The sequence below is a fragment of the Drosophila simulans genome, chromosome 2R (genome assembly GCF_016746395.2).
Source record: "Drosophila simulans strain w501 chromosome 2R, Prin_Dsim_3.1, whole genome shotgun sequence".
Lineage (NCBI taxonomy): Eukaryota > Metazoa > Arthropoda > Insecta > Diptera > Drosophilidae > Drosophila > Drosophila simulans.
This window is the reverse complement of record NC_052521.2, coordinates 1496008-1514481: the sequence shown is the minus strand read 5'-3', so window position 1 is coordinate 1514481 and position 18474 is coordinate 1496008. Positions and strand designations below refer to the sequence as shown.

At 34.5% G+C, this 18474-nt stretch overlaps 1 long non-coding RNA gene across 2 annotated transcripts; it reads left to right on the top strand.

The window, feature by feature from the left end:
* The first annotated feature begins 1391 nt into the window (after positions 1-1391).
* On the top strand, positions 1392-14907 carry LOC120284351. Of its 2 annotated transcripts, none has more exons than XR_005543549.2 (2): positions 1392-1967; positions 12475-14907. It is a non-coding gene; the product is annotated as an uncharacterized LOC120284351 (long non-coding RNA). The 2 variants fall into 2 exon arrangements; XR_005543548.2 differs by having other exon boundaries at positions 12249-14907.
* Positions 14908-18474: the final 3567 nt, after the last annotated feature.

Below are 18474 nucleotides of genomic sequence, written 5' to 3'. Positions count from 1 at the left end.
GAATTGAATTGAATTTCACAATGCAGTGGAATAATTTCAGCATAAAGCTTTTTTCGAAAGTTTGGTAATTTTCCAAAAGAAAAGCTTCTGGCCGAGGTTGATTGGATTAGGACTTAAAATTTGAAGATCAGTCTGAATCGGGACGAGATCGTCAACAGCTCGAAGCTAAAGATAAGCTACCAACAAAGTGTCTCGTAATAGTATAAGTGAAAAGGTTTATCACCAAATAAAAGTTAAATAATAAAAATAAAATTTATTTTTTTAAATAAATAAATAAAGAGTAACAATTTAAATTGGAGCCCAACGTGGGGCCGCGTATTTAAAAGTTCTAAATAAATATTAAGGATAATAAGTTAAATATAAAACGGAACTCGCGCCGCCAACAATCCACATTTTTAGTGGAAAAATTAAAACATCCACAACAATCCAACGACATCTAACTACTGTGACAGTGATCGTGATAAAAACTTAATTGAAGGAAGACCCCAATAAATAATAATCAAGACGACACAATTGAAGGAAGACTCCAACAAAGAATCATTAAGACCAACCAATTGAAGGAAGACCCCTATCCTTCACCAACTACACTGAAGGAAGAACTCCCACGGAAAGTATCGTGAGCAGATAAAAACAACACTAAGTCTTTAAATAAAATTTAAAAACAAAAAATTAAGATTAAGATACAGAGAATACTACATTAAAATTAAATATTACAATATCAATTTAATTAAAACAATCTGGAAGATTTGATAAATAGTTTTGATAATTTAAATTTAACAATGGCAACCGGAGGTTCAGTATCAACCCTTTCTGCGGGCGGGATATCAAGCGCCAGTAATCTGACAATGGAATTAATAAACCGATTAATAAATGTCCAGTTGAGTGAAGTAACCAGAAAACTTGAAGGGTTAGAAGAGCAGTTAACCGCTAACAAAAATAAGGTAGAAGACTATAAGATCCAAACAATTGACCGAACCATAAAATGCGAAACTACCCTAGAAGTAGTTAAATCCTTACCAAAGTTCACAGGTGAAATAACCCAATATGTAGGCTGGAGAGAAGCGGCGGAAACCGCAATGAGTCTATATAAAATTGAAAGTGAACAATATTTTATCGCTTTAACAATTTTACGTAACAAAATCATGGGAGCAGCACACGATGCTCTAACCAACCATGGTACCGTTTTAAACTTTCAAGCAATTCTTTCCAGATTGGATTTTATTTATAACGATAAAAGACCAATCCATATACTCGAATCAGAATTAAGCATCTTAAGACAGGGACGCATGACCATTACAGAATTCTACAACGAAGTAAACAAGAAAATGACGTTACTCATAAACAAAACTATAATGACTTATTGAAGGGACAGCCTTATAACCAAGGAAACAAATAAAACAATTAGGAGCAACGCTCTGAGAATATTTATTTCTGGATTAAACGGTTCAATCTCAGAAACACTCTTCTCTCTTAACCCATCAGACTTCCCAAATGCTTTGGCAAAGTGTCAGGAATTAGAGTCTAACAACTTTAGAGCTCAATTTGCAAATAGGTATAATGGATTTAGGAATGAAAATAAAAATCAAGGAAACAACCTTAGATTTGCCTCTAGACAGATTAATAATACACCAAATAGGATAAATAATAATTGGCCGCAAAACGGGAACTTGGGAGCGAATAACAATTGGAATTTTAATAATAATTCCAAAGTTCAACCACCACCAGAACCTATGGAAGTAGACGGCTCCATAAGAGTTCAAAATCGTCCTAGGAATAATAACAACCAGTGGAATTATAATATTAACCGACACAATTTTAATAATAATTTCCAAAGAAATAATTATAACCAATACCCAGCGCAAAAACACAACACAAGCGCAGGTCATGTAAATCAGTCCGAAACACACCCCCCGATAAAACGGGAATCAACGGGAACAGTCAACCAGCCAGCTCAAAAAACAATGAGGGTAAATAATATCAACGAGGGCCATTTTTTAGATCAGCACCTTACGGAGGAATGCCTCATATAACAAGGGTAGACAGAAAAACAGACAGAAAAAGACAACTCAAAATATTAATAGACTCAGGAGCCACCGCGTGCTATATAAAAAAGGGTATTTATGAGGATAAAAGGGAATTATCAATACACAAAAGAGTATCTACAGTTCATGGATATTCAATCATAAAATATTATAATTTGATAAATATATTTGCGGAACAACATTTATTCTATGAAATTGAGGGTTTAGAATCTGATCTATTAATTGGATTCAATTTGTTAAGAAAGATTGGAGCTAAATTAGATATCGAGAAAGGAATCATGGAGTATAAGGGAAATAAAGAGAAACTCCAATATTTTGACGAGGATAAAAACGATTTGTGTTTAATTGAGGAAAAAAATATTTTTCCATTAAAAGAATATATAATTAAAAAATATTTAGATGAGCAAAAGATATATAAAACCGAAACAGTAATTGCTGAAGGCAGTTTATATAGCTTGGGATCAATGAATCCTGAGAACGCCAGAGTAGATTTATCCGCTAATAAACAATATATCAGTTTGGGATTGAAAAATCCTGAACAAGCCGACGATGTAATTCCGTCAGTCTTAAATCAAATAGCTTGGAATCCACAAATCCCGAGCACGCCGTCGTTGAGTTTTCCGACAAAGAAAAAATTCATAACCTAAATATAATTTCAAATCAAATAAAAGATTTTGAAAATAAAGTTATGAATAAAATTCAAAAAGAGCATTCTAAAATAAATACGCAAATTCCTTTTCGTACCGATATTCGAGGAGAAATAAATACAGTCAATGACAGAGCAATTTATAGCAAACAATATCCTTATGCCATGTCGGTCTCAGATTTCGTTAATAATGAAATCGATAGAATGCTAAAAGAACAAATTCTCTACAATTCACCAGTCTTAGTAGTGCCCAAAAAAGGTCAAAACGAAGATGGATCACCAAAACATCGATTAGTTATTGACTATAAAAAATTAAATGAAAGCACAATACCTGACAGATATCCGATGCAAGATCCGTCAGTAATATTATCTAACTTAGGGAAGTCAAAATATTTCTCAACCATTGATCTGGAATCAGGATTCCACCAAATTTTAATGAAAAATTCAGATATTGAAAAAACAGCATTCTCTATAAATAGCGGAAAATTTGAATTCTTACGTATGCCATTTGGGTTAACAAACGCCCCTAGAATATTTCAAAGAGCAATGGATGACATATTGAGAGAACAAGTCGGAAAAACTTGTCATGTTTATATGGATGATATAATAATCTTTTCTAATACAATTGAACAACATTACACAGATTTAATTCAAATAATAAATATTTTACAACAAGCAAATATGAAAATTTCTCTAGAAAAATCTAAATTCTTTAAATTAGAAACAGCATTTCTAGGTTATATAGTATCTCACAATGTAATTAAAACAGATCCAGAGAAAATCTCCACAATTATGAAGTATCCGATTCCACAAAACATTAGAGAGCTTCGAAGTTTTCTAGGCCTCACCGGCTACTACCGTAAATTTGTCCGAAATTATGCAAAAATTGTCAAACCTTTAACCAAATACCTAGGAGGAGATAATGGAAAAATTTCTAGGAAGGAAATTTCTAGGTCTACAAAAATTACAATACAGTTAGATGACCCAGCTGTTAAAGCTTTTAAAGAACTTAAAGATAATTTAATAGCACAAGTGGAATTAGTTTAACCAGATTATAACAAAAATTTTACTTTAACGACGCATCAGATGTAGCTATCGGAGCAGTTTTATCACAGGATAAGAAACCAATTACTTTCATATCAAAAACTTTAAATAAAACCGAACAACTTTATGCCACAAATAAAAAAGAATTGTTGGCAATAGTTTGGGATCTTAAAAATTTCAGAAATTACTTATATGGTGTAATTGGTATAGAAATACAAACAGACCATCAATCTTTATCTTTCACAATCTCAGACAAAAATCCGAACGTAGAAATGAAAAGGTGGTACTCCTTTATAGAAAGTTTCACCCCGAAAATAATATATAAACCCGGAACAACTAATGTCGTAGCCGACGCATTATCTCGAATAAAAATAAATAATATTACTAACAGCGACATAGAACAATCAAACTCAGATCAAAATACACAGCATTCTGCCGAAAGTAGTTTTGAAAATGTAATACAAAAGACCCGAAAACCGTTAAATCAGTTTCAACAACAACTGTTATTAACAAAGGGGAGGTATACAATACATGAGTCATTGAATGTTTTTGATAAGACAAGACATATAATTGAATATGATACGCCAGAAAACTTAATAGAAATATTAGGGAGTATCTAAAACCAAACATAACGGTAGGAATTCATTGCACTTTAGAAGATCTTTATCATATTCAATTACCATTAAAAAATAACTTTACCAACAAATTTCTTTATACTAAAATATTTCTACAAGACGTGGAAAATAATGAAGATAAGGCTATCATAATAGAAGAAACACATAGTCGTGCTCACAGACGACTAGACGAAAATGATAAACAAATCAATAGATTATTTTATTGGCCAAATTTATATATCAAATTAAAGAAATATATATAAAAAATTGTACAATTTGCAACGAAATACAACCGGCATCCTATTAAAATACCTATTGGGGAAGCTCCTATTCCAACTAAAGAAGGAGAGAATTTACACATCGACATTTATTACGCGCAAAGTCTTATTTTCTTAACCTGTATTGACGCATATTCAAAATTCCTGGTTGTAAAAGAAATTCAAAATAAACTAAACATGGAGAATAAAGTATTGGAATTACTCCAACATTTTCCCCACGCCAAAGTAATTATGATTGATAATGAACCGAGCTTCACCTCTGTTCAATTTAAATCCTTTGCACAAAGATGTGGTTTAACTCTACATTTCGCAGACCCCAGACTCAGTACCTCGAACGGACAAGTTGAAAGGGCACACTCAACATTAACAGAATTAGCTCGTTGCATAAAAGAAGAATTATATCTCATTGACTATTCAGAAATAATTATTACAGCCGCAAAAGAATTCAATCAAAGCATTCATTTTACAACAAACCAAAAACCTTTATATTCTTTATAATAAAATTGATCACGAAAACATTTCAAGAATTCTAAAGAACACACAAGAAAAAATCTTAGTAACACACAATGAAGGTCGTAAAGAAAAAGAATATCATGTAGGTCAAGTTGCTTATGAGAAGAAACACGGAGAAAGAAATAAGCTAAAAACTAGATACAAAAAACAGGTTGTTAGGGAAAACTTACCTAACAAAGTTATAATAAATAATAGAAACAGGACTATTCACAAAGACAACATTAGGTTTTAACAAATACCAAATTTTTTTTGTATTAAATTACAGAAAATGCATTTCTTATTACTTCTAATAACATTCGTAATGATAACCACTTCAGAAATAATTGATTACTCCAATCACGAATTCTTCCTGTTCAAGGACAAAAAGGATGTCCTTTTTATGCCGACTTCTTCCACGTAACTAACTTAAGTTTTTATAAAGAAATAATCAATCTAGAATCAGGATATGTAAGAAAAGATAAAAATAAACGGACACATTGGGAAATTACTTACGAAATACAGATAATAGAATTAATTTTGTCACAACTGATACCAACTAGATCAAATAGGGAAATACCAATTCAGAAAACAAAATACTTGAGTACATAACTACCAACCACTTTAAAAACTTAGAAATATCAGAATATATAAAATCAAACAATTCAGAACTTTCTCTTGACAACATTTATTGAAATTTACAATTGGAAAATTTTAATTTCATTTATATTATTAATTTTGATCATTTTGTATTTTATTACTATATTAATAATAAAATTCAGATATTATATATTTGTAACCAAACAAAAACGGCCAGAACCAGAAAAACCAAATAATGATGTAGAATTTTTAACAGAATTAAATGAGCGTTTGAACGAAATTAATAATGAAGCGGGACGCGTCATTTTAGAAGGGTAGAGTTATCCAACCCATGAACATAGCTCCCTTCCACAGTTTATAAACAAATTTAAATTCTCAATCTCGTCGGAATTTCCTTTGTCTTTGTTTTTGTCCTTGCCTTTGCCAGCACTCAGCTACCCGCTAACATAAGCAACCCAAACTTAAACCACGGCCAACTTATTGCGCATCAATCAAAAACTGCATCGATCAGCATAATTGAATTTCACAATGCAGTGGAATAATTTCAGCATAAAGCTTTTATCGAAAGTTTGGTAATTTTCCAAAAGAAAAGCTTCTGGCCGAGGTTGATTGGATTAGGACTTAAAATTTGAAGATCAGTCTGAATCGGGACGAGATCGTCAACAGCTTGAAGCTAAAGATAAGCTACCAACAAAGTGTCTCGTAATAGTATAAGTGAAAAAGTTTATCACCGAATAAAAGTTAAATAATAAAAAATAAAATTTATTTTTTTAAATAAATAAAGAGTAACAATTTTAATTTACATTCAATCAATCCACTAAGTATGACCACGTGACAACAGGAACGAGATTAACTTTCTTAGTTGACACAGCTGCAGATATTTCAATACTAAAAGAAGAAGCCGACTACTTCAATATAACAGTATAGTAAATATTCAAGGCATAAGCCCAGAGATTATTGAATCCTCAATAGAGCTACAAACAGATAAATATATAATTCCTCACAATTTTCATATTGTTAATCAACAATTTCCCATACCATGTGATGGAATAATTGGCATTGATTTTATACTTCTTCAAACCAAAAGAAGATTGGTTTATAATCAGTCCCAATAATTTAAAATTTCCGATTTATGTTCCAATAACATACAATATTATTACCAGCGAGATAACAAGTTTTCCGAAAAATGAATATAACTTCAATTGAAGATACAAATATATTGATCCCAAACCATGAAATAGAAACAGGTATTTATGTAGCGAATATCATTTCAACATCAAACGATGTTTATGTCCAAATATTAAATACACACCATACTGATAAACTAGTAGATGGAAGCAACTAAAAGAACAAGCTGTCATGCCTCAGTTGTCAAAAACTTTCCACCACAATTCAGAACCCAACTGAAAAAGCTTTGTAGTAAATATACAGATACAATATATCTAATATGCCTAACTGCAGAACCAATATCGGCTAATAATTTATACAAACAAAGATTGAGATTGAAAGATGATGAGCCAGTGTATATTAAAAATTATATAAATACTCATAGTGAAAAAAACGAAATTCAAGAACAAGTACAAAAATTGATCAATGATAAAATAGTCGAACCATCAGTATCAGAATACAATAGTCAATAACTATTAGTCCCAAAAAATATCTTCCAGACTCAGATAAAAAGAAATGGAGATTAGTAATTGACTATCGTCAGATTAATAAAAAACTGTTGTCTGATAAATTTCCACTCCCCAGAATTGATGACATTTTGGATCAACTAGGTCGAGCCAAATATTTTTCATGTTGACTTGATGTCAGGTTTTCATCAATTTGAAAAGTTCAAGAGATATAACTTCATTTTCAATAACAAACGGTTCATATCGTTTTACGCGATTACCATTTGGATTGAAAATAGCGCCAAATTCTTTTCAAAGAATGATGACTATTGCATTTTCTGGTCTTGAGCCAACGCAAGCATTTATCTTATGGATAATTTGATAGTGATAGGTTCTTCCGAAAAGCATATGATTAAAAATGTATCATATTTTTTAGATAAATGCAGGAAATACAATCTAAATCTACATCCATAGAAATGTCCATTCTTTATGCGTGAACTCACCTTTTTGGGACATAAAGGCACATATTGAGGAATACTGCCAGATGACAAGAAGTATGATGTCATCAAAAATTACCCTATACCTCATGATGCAAATAGCGCAAGGCGTTTCGTTGTATTTTGTAACTATTATAGAAGATTCATTTAAAACTTCGCGGACTATTCACGGCACACCACTAGATTATGTAAAAGGAATGTTTCTTTTGAATGAACAGAAGACTGTCAAAAAGCATTTTTTCATGTAAAGACGAAACTGATAGAACCTTCTCTCTTACAATACCCCGACTTTAGCAAAGAATTTTGTATTACAACAGATGGTAGCAAAATGGCATGTGGCGCAGTTTTATCTCAAGACCACAATGGCCACCAACTTCCAGTTGCATACGCAGCAAGATCATTTACTAAGGGCGAGAGTAATAAAATAACTACTGAGCAGGAATTAGCAGCAATACATTGGGCAATAACCCACTTCAGACCCTATATATATGGTGAACATTTTACAATCAAAACTAATCATAGACCACTAACCTTTTTATTTTCAATGACTAATCCTGGCTCAAAATTGACTCGAATGAGACTTCAATTGGAGGAATATGATTTTACAGTAGAGTATCTGAGGGGTAAAGACAACTATGTAGCTGATGCGCTTGAAATGCAGGCTGGTATATATAAAATCAATCATCTAAATATGGCACAGTGGGAAAATATCTTTAAATACGTTTCAATTGATAATTTTAAGCAAAAGGGCAATACAATTTTAACAAAATTAAGAGTAGCGCTACTCAACCCGGTGACTTTCACAAACAATGAAAAAGAAAAAGAACTAATTTTGTCTACACTACATGACGATCCATTACAAGGAGGTCATACAGGCATTGCAAAAACCTTGGCCAAGGTCAAAAGACATTATTTTTGGAAAGGTATGTCTAAACAAATAACAGATAACAAATAAGTAACAAATAACAAATACATTAAAAAATGTCAAAAATGCCAAAAATCGAAAATAACAACGCATACAAAGACCCCAATGACTTTAACTGAAACCCCTGATCATGCTTTAGACAGAGTGATAGTGGACACTATAGGTCACCTACCAAGGTCGGAAAATGGCAACGAATATGCAGTCACTCTCATTTGTGACTTAACTAAATATTTAGTTGCAATACCCATACCGAACAAAAGAGCAACAACAGTAGCTAAAGCAATTTTCGAATATTATATTCTTACTTATGGTCCAATAAAGACGTTCATTACGGACATGGGTACAGAGTATAAGAATTCAATCATTACAGATCTTTGCAAATACCTAAAAATTAAAAATATAACGTCTACCGCTCACCACCATCAAACAGTAGGTGTAGTCGAAAGAAGTCATAGAACTCTAAATGAATACATACGATCTTACATATCGGTTGATAAAACTGATTGGGATGTATGGCTTCATTATTTCGTCTATTGTTTTAATACAACCCCTTCTATGGTACATTTTTATTGTCCATATGAAATTGTTTTTGGTATAACAAATAATTTACCCAGAAATTTCACTAATATAACGAGCATAGAACCAATATACAATATAGATGATTATGCTAAGGAAAGTAAATATAGATTAGAAGTAGCATATAAAAGAGCTAGAACTATGCTTGAAGAGCATAAAAGAAAAAGTTAGGAAAATTATGATTTACAAACAAGAAATATAGAAATAAAGTTAGAATAGGAGATAAAGTTCTATTAAGAAATGAAGTATGTCATAATTTAGATTTTAAATTTTAAAAAAATTTTAAATTTTAAAAGTTTCTTGTTCATAAATGACGTCATGAATTAATACAAATAGCATTCTAATAATGGAAAAATACAGTTTAAGATGCCAAAAAGAAAACAAAAAAAAAAAAATAATAATAATAATAGAATAAAATAACTACACTATGTTACGTTATTTTTAAAAGGAGGGAGATGTGGTATGCGTACATATATATTTAGAGTACATATTTACATAGAGTACAATGTACTCAGAATACTTGCATAAATCAATAACATAATTACATAGGCATTGGCAGTGCATAAACAATAATGTTCAAGTGGAAGCGTTATATGATCGCCTGCTTATGAAGCACACTACACAAATGCATGGTCAGCATTCCCATGCTAACCAAATGCAGCTATATAAATTATGTAAAAGGGTGTGTTCCCGCAATGTCCAGAGATTTCTTCCTCAAGGTTACAGCGGTGGTAGGACGTCTTCCGTCGGAGTCTTCTACTGAAGATTAGGTTGGAGGGCTTGACTTCGCCCCCTTTGGTTTATTGTCTAGCCTTGTGGCGTAGCAATCTTTGTAATTAAAACAATCGTTATTTACGGCTTTAGCCGGAGCACGTTCTGGTTTATTCTGGTGCAAAACTGAGACTGAAGAGTTTACAAAATATGGAGCTAAGTTTACCCTAACAGCAATGCATCGCGCCATCGAGACGAGTCGGCAAGCCGACTCAGCATTTCTTGCAGCGTGAGGCAACCAGCCTTCCGTTGCCGGGCGTTCTTTGCGCAGAGCGCTGAACTCCATTCTGGCGCGTCAGCATTCTATATGGAGAGCTACTTAGTTGCTATGGATTATGTTATGCGTTGTTAACTTATACATACTGTGCGCACATAGCATTTTCGCTCAACTCTTTTAACATACATATATAATAGCCGCTTCTGTAACGTGTAACGAAATAAAGGGATGGAAGACGAGAGTAACTGTACTTACGGGTGAACGCTTTAGAGGCCGACTCTAGCTCATGGCGTTGGGTGTGGTGGTCTTGCTTGTACAGATATCTTTTCGTTACAAACATTAATGAGTAAGATCAAGAAATTGATCGTGCTTACAACAACAACAACATGGAGGAGCTAGTATACAAAATCGAAGGAAGCAAATTAATACCTTCGGAAGGGGACAGTTCTAGAACAGGAGGAAAATCTTGAGAATTTTGCCGCCTGCGAAACACCAGTGGAATCGTGTTCGCGGATTGCCCTACCCTACCTATGACCACTTTCCTTAAGAGCATGGCTCTAGTGGCCCCTTCAGTACCCTACTTCTGGAGAAACATCAGCCGAGTCAGAGTTAAAGTTTTTAGAAATTCATATTTTCAGTATTCATCGTTGATTAATAATTAGTAACAATATTTATAACTAAAAAAAGGTACATAATAAAATTAGTAGATAGATAAATACGAACTAAAGTAAGTAGAAGGAAAGGGTTTTTTTTTTTGTTTTTGTTGCGAATTCAGAAAACAAGATTTATGCCGTTATTCAAGAAAGTTATAATTAAGGGTCAAATTGTACTGGTTGTAAACATAAATTTAAGAGAAGGAACAAAGCCTTTATTTAAATTCTCACATAATTTCCAGTGCATTTTCCTCCATAATCTTGTTCCATCATTATTGTCACTATGGTAATGAATTATTAAAGAGAGAAGGAAAAAAAAAAAAAAAGTTTAAGAGAGGGTAGCGAGTAAATTCGGTTGGATTCTCTATTTATATTCAATCGGCTACTGCCGCCTCTCCATTAGGAACAAATAATTTATTCGCAGTGTGTTCATTCGAATTCTTTCTTTTCTTGTAATACATGGAGAAAAAAATTCAAAAATACTTAAAAAAATACTTTTACTAATTGGCTTCCATGAAATTTTTTTTGGGTGTATGATAAAAAATGCAATTTTGTACACCATCAAAATGATGACCTCCCATAAAATTTTCTTAGGGTATTTTATGGAATATTTTCAATAAACATTTTTCGTAAATAAAACTCACTCAACTTTTCACTCCTCGGCGAAAGATCGATCTCCCGGCGCAGATGAGCTGAAATGAAAGCGTGGCATGTTCCACAAATACTTAGAGAAGGTATACACTCACGGATACTCTCACTCGAATTTCGAATTAAACGACTGCAAGCAAACTTTTATAAATTCTTACTCGAAAATTTACACGCGCACTCTCTGAAAATGAACTCATCTTAGAAAAATAATTAGCTTACATAATATACAAAAATATTAAATACTAATAGGAATTCAATTTAAATGCAACTAAAAATACAAAAGTGATATAACTAACTCTCCAAATCGGGTACACATTTTCCTTTTTTTTTTTAGCTTATTGTTAAAACTTTAAATACATCATTTAAAAATTCAACTTATTTTCTCTCAGTTCAAAAATGGCGGATCTGGGATTAATAAATTTGTGTAAAGGTTTGGTCAGACATTTACCATTTTTACATATAATTTAAACTTTTTTTTATATTTTTAGATTTTATGAATTAAATTTTTTTTTGATAAGCGAATATCAGGAACTGGCACTGTGCATTCTGGACTAAGTCCCGCTAAATTTTCCGCGCCTTTAACCTCACTTTCGGAGTTGTTGCCTTTTGGCTATTAAATTAAAAAATCATCCTAGGTTCCCGGTTTATCGCCGGTTGCGGTCCCGCTTCTGCTGCTTATCCTCTTCCGCTGCTCGCTGGGAAGGCGCTCCACTAGACGACCTGATTAGGTTGTTTCTTCTCCTTCTGCCCGCCTGTGGCTGCCCCAGTCGACCCTTGGGTTCAGGGCAGTGATGCTGATGCGCGATGACTACGCCAAGCGAAGATTTTTCCGCCTTCAATTTCTGCTCTAAATATTTTCAGCATCAACCAACAGTTCATCTTTTCTCCGAAATTTACTAACCCGCGGCTGCCCCAGTCGAACCTTGGGGTCTGGACGGCAATGCTGCTGCGCGATGGCCGCTCCAAGCGAAGATTTTTCCGGCTTAAATCTATGCCTGGAAAACACACGTTACCTTAACCCGCGCACCGATAATGTCCAGGAAAACTCACTCTAATACTATTTCCCGCGACAAAAAAAATTCTCACGTCCGCAGGTTACGATTCTTTTTCAGACACGAACTTTCCACAACTTGACTCGTCGACTGTTTTATTAGAAAGAAAATCATCCGGAAACTTAAGCTTAAGAATCAGTCGAGTTTTACCACTGACACGAATCTAACTATAAAATGAACGGAGCTATGCTCCATAAAGAAACATTCAAATGATTTTCAAATTACATGGCGACCGTGACAGAACCAGGATCTAAGGCCTAAGGACAAAGGGCCTAAGGACTACAAAGGATTAAGGACTACTACAATCACTATCAAATCAAAAATTTTATTTGTCTGGACTGGAGACACGGATTGATTTCTTACAAAAAGAATTAAAAAAAGCGCCAATAAAAACCCAAAGACCAACTCTCTCATTCATCAAAACCACAAATAATAAAAAAATTAAATCTGCAACACCACCACCCAGAGCCAGCATACCAGTTTACAAGAAACAATGCCCGTTGAAGGACCATGGAGCGCCTATTGCAAGTACACTTGCAAACATTGTAAGGACATCAACCAGCAGAAGGAAGCCTGTGCGACAACCAGAACCGGCACCGCTTAACGCGTCAAGTTAAACCAGCGAGGAAACCGACAGCGCTTCCGAGAGCGCAATTTTTTCTGTCGATAGAACTGCGTTGCAAAATTTTTTCGCAGTGTCTATAGTGACAAGCAGAATATATAAAGAAAAATTAATGCTAAATAACAATAATTCTGTTAGCAATTTTTATACTAATGATAATACAGGCACTTATAAAAGTGTACAAACTCCACAATAAATGTTTAAAGAAACGATATAATAGCAGGACCTAGAACAAATTTAATTTTGAAATAATGGTCATTAATGAAATAAAAATAATAATAAAATGAAAAAACAAATCTTTCTTTTAAATACTTAAAAATGTCTCAAAGAAATTATGGATTGGCAAAATTTAACAGCCATCTTAAATGAAATATAAGAAAAATTTGATAAGTCATATGTTTGTCTTAGAATAGAACAATCCAAAAATAAACTGCTAGTAAGCATATAACCATTCTGGTAGAATCATTTAATCCCGTGTACATGACCAAAGAGGGGAAATAGACAAAAAACAGTGGACAACAGGGTCCAAATTTTTGATTAGACTAAAAATAATCTAATAAATATCAAAGAAAGGTTCGATCTAAACATATCGATACCAACAATTCTTTTTCCCCTTTGACTCTAAGTGAAGAAAAAACATAATCACCCTATTATTCTGACTCGGAACTAGAAATCAAAGAAGAAGATTTGAAAAAGATTGATTGGCACAACTCTGAACCTGGTACTGAGCGAATCTACAATTGAAGCAATAATTAACAAACTGCAAACTTCAATTTTTGGGGAGACATCCCAAAAAATCAAGGCAAAATTATCTACTGTACAACAAAAAGGCAAAAAGGCTACACAGTTCAAAACCGAAGTTGATAATTTACGTAAGCTCTTAGAAGCTTCGTATATCGATTAAGGTTTACAAAGTGAGCAAGCCAATAGATTGAGTACTAGGGATGCCATCCATGTGATGATCAAAAAGACCGAACACGAAAGCTACTCAGCTACCCGCTAACATAAGCAACCCAAACTTAACGTAAACACAGCTTCCGCTTGGAGACCAAACCACGGCCAACTTATTGCGCATCAATCAAAAACTGCATCGATCAGCATAATTGAATTTCACAATGCAGTGGAATAATTTCAGCATAAAGCTTTTATCGAAAGTTTGGTAATTTTCCAAAAGAAAAGCTTCTGGCCGAGGTTGATTGGATTAGGACTTAGAATTTGAAGATCAGTCTGAATCGGGACGAGATCGTCAACAGCTCGAAGCTAAAGATAAGCTACCAACAAAGTGTCTCGTAATAGTATAAGTGAAAAGGTTTATCACCAAATAAAAGTTAAATAATAAAAATAAAATTTATTTTTTTAAATAAATAAATAAAGAGTAACAATTTAAATTGGCGCCCAACGTGGTGCCGCGTATTTAAAAGTTCTAAATAAATATTAAGGATAATAAGTTAAATATAAAACTTTTAACATACATATATAATACATATACATTCACCAGGCAGCGAAGGCGCACTTCATAGCCTAAGAAGAACATTGTATTAGCTTTAAGAATCAGTCGAGTTTTACCACTGACACGAGTCTAACTATAAAATAAACGGAGCTATGCTCCATAAAGAAACATTCAAAGGATTTTCAATATTAGAGTGGATCCTCGGAGACACTCATAGGCTACGTGCTCTTTAAGCGTTTAAGTATTATCTATTATGCATGCAGTGGACTTATCAAAGCCAGGATGGAAAGAAACTCAGTTCGTTTCAATATTTAAGTCTCTGGGGCAGACGAAACTAAATCTTACTGGCAAAATGACGTTCACACCGTCAATAACTTGGGTTTAGCAGGTCGTCAACGTAAATGTGCTGATCACCAAATACCAACATTTAAATGGAATTCCTTTGAAATCCTATTGGAATGCTGAACCAATGCTCTTGATTGGTACGAATAACTGGAAGCTAGACGTAGCTCGAAAAATAGAATAAGGAAAGTGGTACGAGCCAATCGCTTCAAAGTGCATGCTTGGCTGGGGACAACAAGGCTCCATCAGACCCAAAGTCGCATATTCCATCCATAACTGTCAGTGCATTTAAAACAATTAATAAAGCCATAAAACGATCTATAACGTGGACTCTGTTTTATTTTCGTTCCATCGATGACGGAAAAGCTCTCACTAGCATATTGTCGTCCGGACGTACCGGAAAGCTATAACACCGCTTTGAGTAAACTGTCTAAAAACAAAAGTCAGCTAAGAAACTGACTTATACACTAAGATTGAGCTACAAATAAACAACTACTAGAGAAAGGCTATATAGTCGAGTTTTCCAGTGACAACATGATTGTAAAAAATTAGCGCATTTGGTACTTCCCAATATTTTTTATTTTTTTTTGTTAAATAAGGAAACAAAAGCAAAAAAAATATTTGTGATAAAATAAATTACCTTCGAAATATCCTGTTCTCCATGTATTGCACACTTTGTTCGATATGAGAATGCGAAGGAACACAAACTAGAGAGCCCACGAGCATTTGACGATATTACAGAAGCACAGTACGGCGATGACTACAAAGACAGCCTAGCAACCGAAGTAGAAGTGATCGTTTTAACCTTCAAACTCCGAGACATAAACTCTGACGTTGGCTTTCATGTAGGGAACTGGGCGTCTAACTAACTCGAAGCCTTGAAACAAATACAGGATTCTTCGCCAGATACGCAAACACTCAAGGAGCTCGAAGTCATACAGAAAGTTCTCGGTATGTTTTGGTAACCGAAAACTGGCAAGTTTAAATATTTTTTCACATCTGAGCGAATAAAAAAACACGTTCTCTCCGAATCAGCACACCCAACAAAACGAGAGGTTCTGCAAATCTAGATGTCAATATTTGACCCTTAGGATGCTTGTCTTGCTTCACATACCAGCGATTCAATTAAACGTCGAGCGACCGCTACGTTCCTCCTATATGTAGCCATCCTTCGAGCTAGATGCAAAGGGCATACAGTTCAGGGAAGCTCCAAGAGATACCTTCAAATCAGAAATCGACATACTTCAGTCAAACGGAGTCATACAAATGCCAAGCTGTTTAATCGGACTAAACGTTTACATCGACGATTTCGGAACCAAGGCCGGTCAGATTCCAATAACCAAAAATTGTTTTGCCAAAGCGCCATCACATCACGTTTCTTATAGTAAAGGACTTCCACGAAAGTGGAATCATCACATGCTCCACAAAGGGACCATTAATCAAATACGAAGCCATTGTTTATTCCTCAATTGCGTGTCGTATTGCGGTCCGAAAATGTTGTAAGAGATCTAAAACCAATTACGCCGTCCCGGAACCACCTGCCGAAATGGCATCATTGCCACCTGGCAGGGTCGCCATATGTGAGAGGCCATTTACCCACACCGGGGTAGAATTTTCGGACCTATACTCGTGACCGGGGTAAATCGTTGGGCATATAGAAATAGCCTACAGCTTGGATACCAGCTCTTGTGCGATGTGTCTTACTAACTTCATGCCCGACGAAAGAACACCGAGGAAAATATTCTCAGATAATGGCACAAATTTCAAGGCAACAGAGAAGGTGGGGAAGGAAGAACTAAAAAAGGTGGACTTCGGAAAACTTGTTGTTAAATATGACCAGACCAAGTGGCGCTTCAATCCCCATATGGGCGGAGCGTCGGAGTGCTTGATTCGATCCATTACACCTAACTCCAACTACAACGACGATTTGATGAGTGCAGAGTACATAACAAACTAACGCCCCTTAACTTTTGTATCCATTGAGGCAGAGGACGATGACGCGCTGACGCCCAATCACCTACAACTTGAATCTGCAGATGGCTACAAGCCACTGGTTACAAGTGAGTCAAACGCAACACAACGTTTGTATCAGATTAAGGAATAACCAGACCAGTTTTGAAAGAGATGGGTAAAGGAGTAAACGCCAATCATCACCAGACGGTTCAAATGATTTTCAAAACGACCACCACTATACGTCGGAGACATAGTAATTATAGTGGACGATAATCTCCCAAGGAACCTGTGGCCCAAAGGAAGAATTGTGGAAGTCTGAACAGCAAAAGAAAAAGTTCAGATACGATAAATAGTTCTACTGCATTGTATTGCAGATATCTAAGTAAACCGCTGTAGCTGCTTACTTGGGGGAAATGTTACCACCACGGTTCAGCAATTTTCTTTATTATTTTGTATCTTTTTGTATTTTTTTATATTTGGTAATCTCATGTGTATATCGATCACATATCGGCTTGCCTGGTTCGTGACTACGCCAATGGACGGCCACCACTACATTTCAATATGAATCAATAAGAGAGTTTTAATGCGATCCTAACGGAAAGCTTTTTTAAAGCTTTTTATAAAAGTATAAAATAACAATTTTTGTTAAAAGCTCGTTATTTAACGGTTTGCTGCTACATCTCACTTAAAATACTTTCAATTCAAAATCAAGTTTTCGACCTTGGTGCGAATTTTTTCTGAATTTTTTTTGAGGATCACCGATCAGCTCTAACCTCACATTAAGAAAGTAATCGTTCGCTATTATATATTACAGTCGCCTTCCATTTTAAAAATTGCAGTATGTCAAATGTGACATGGCACTAACAACAAACTGGCGCAAATTAGGGGCAACAGTCTGTTAGTTACCTATATCCGCGACCAAATATAACTATATATGCAATCTTGTATGGTAAATAAACCTTATTTGAAATTTTCATTGCACGTTGTTTAAAAATTGTCTTCAAGACTTTGTAGCCTAGCCAACGCGCTCTGTAGCTACAGCGATTTAATAAAATTTCAAATTTTAAATAAATTTGTTTGATTTGCGCAAATTACCTAAGCTTATTAAATTGCTATTTTAAATAACACGGCAATTATGATCGAAGTCTATTTTCTGTTGGCTACAGTGATAATTGAGCATAGATGTGCGTATGCAGTATGCATATGTTACAAAAGTAAATGTACAACTCTTTATTGCAGAATGCCACGCCAAAGTGCAGGCGTAAGAGTGCAAGAGAGAGAAAAAGAGGACCTTAAAGACTCCCGCTGCTTATGATGCTTATGATCGCCCACTCGTGGAGCGCACTGCATTCCCGCGTTAGCCAAATGCCGCTACGTACATAATGTGCGCACATAGCATTCTTTCTCACCCCACCATATGGGGCTGGAATCGTCGAAAATGA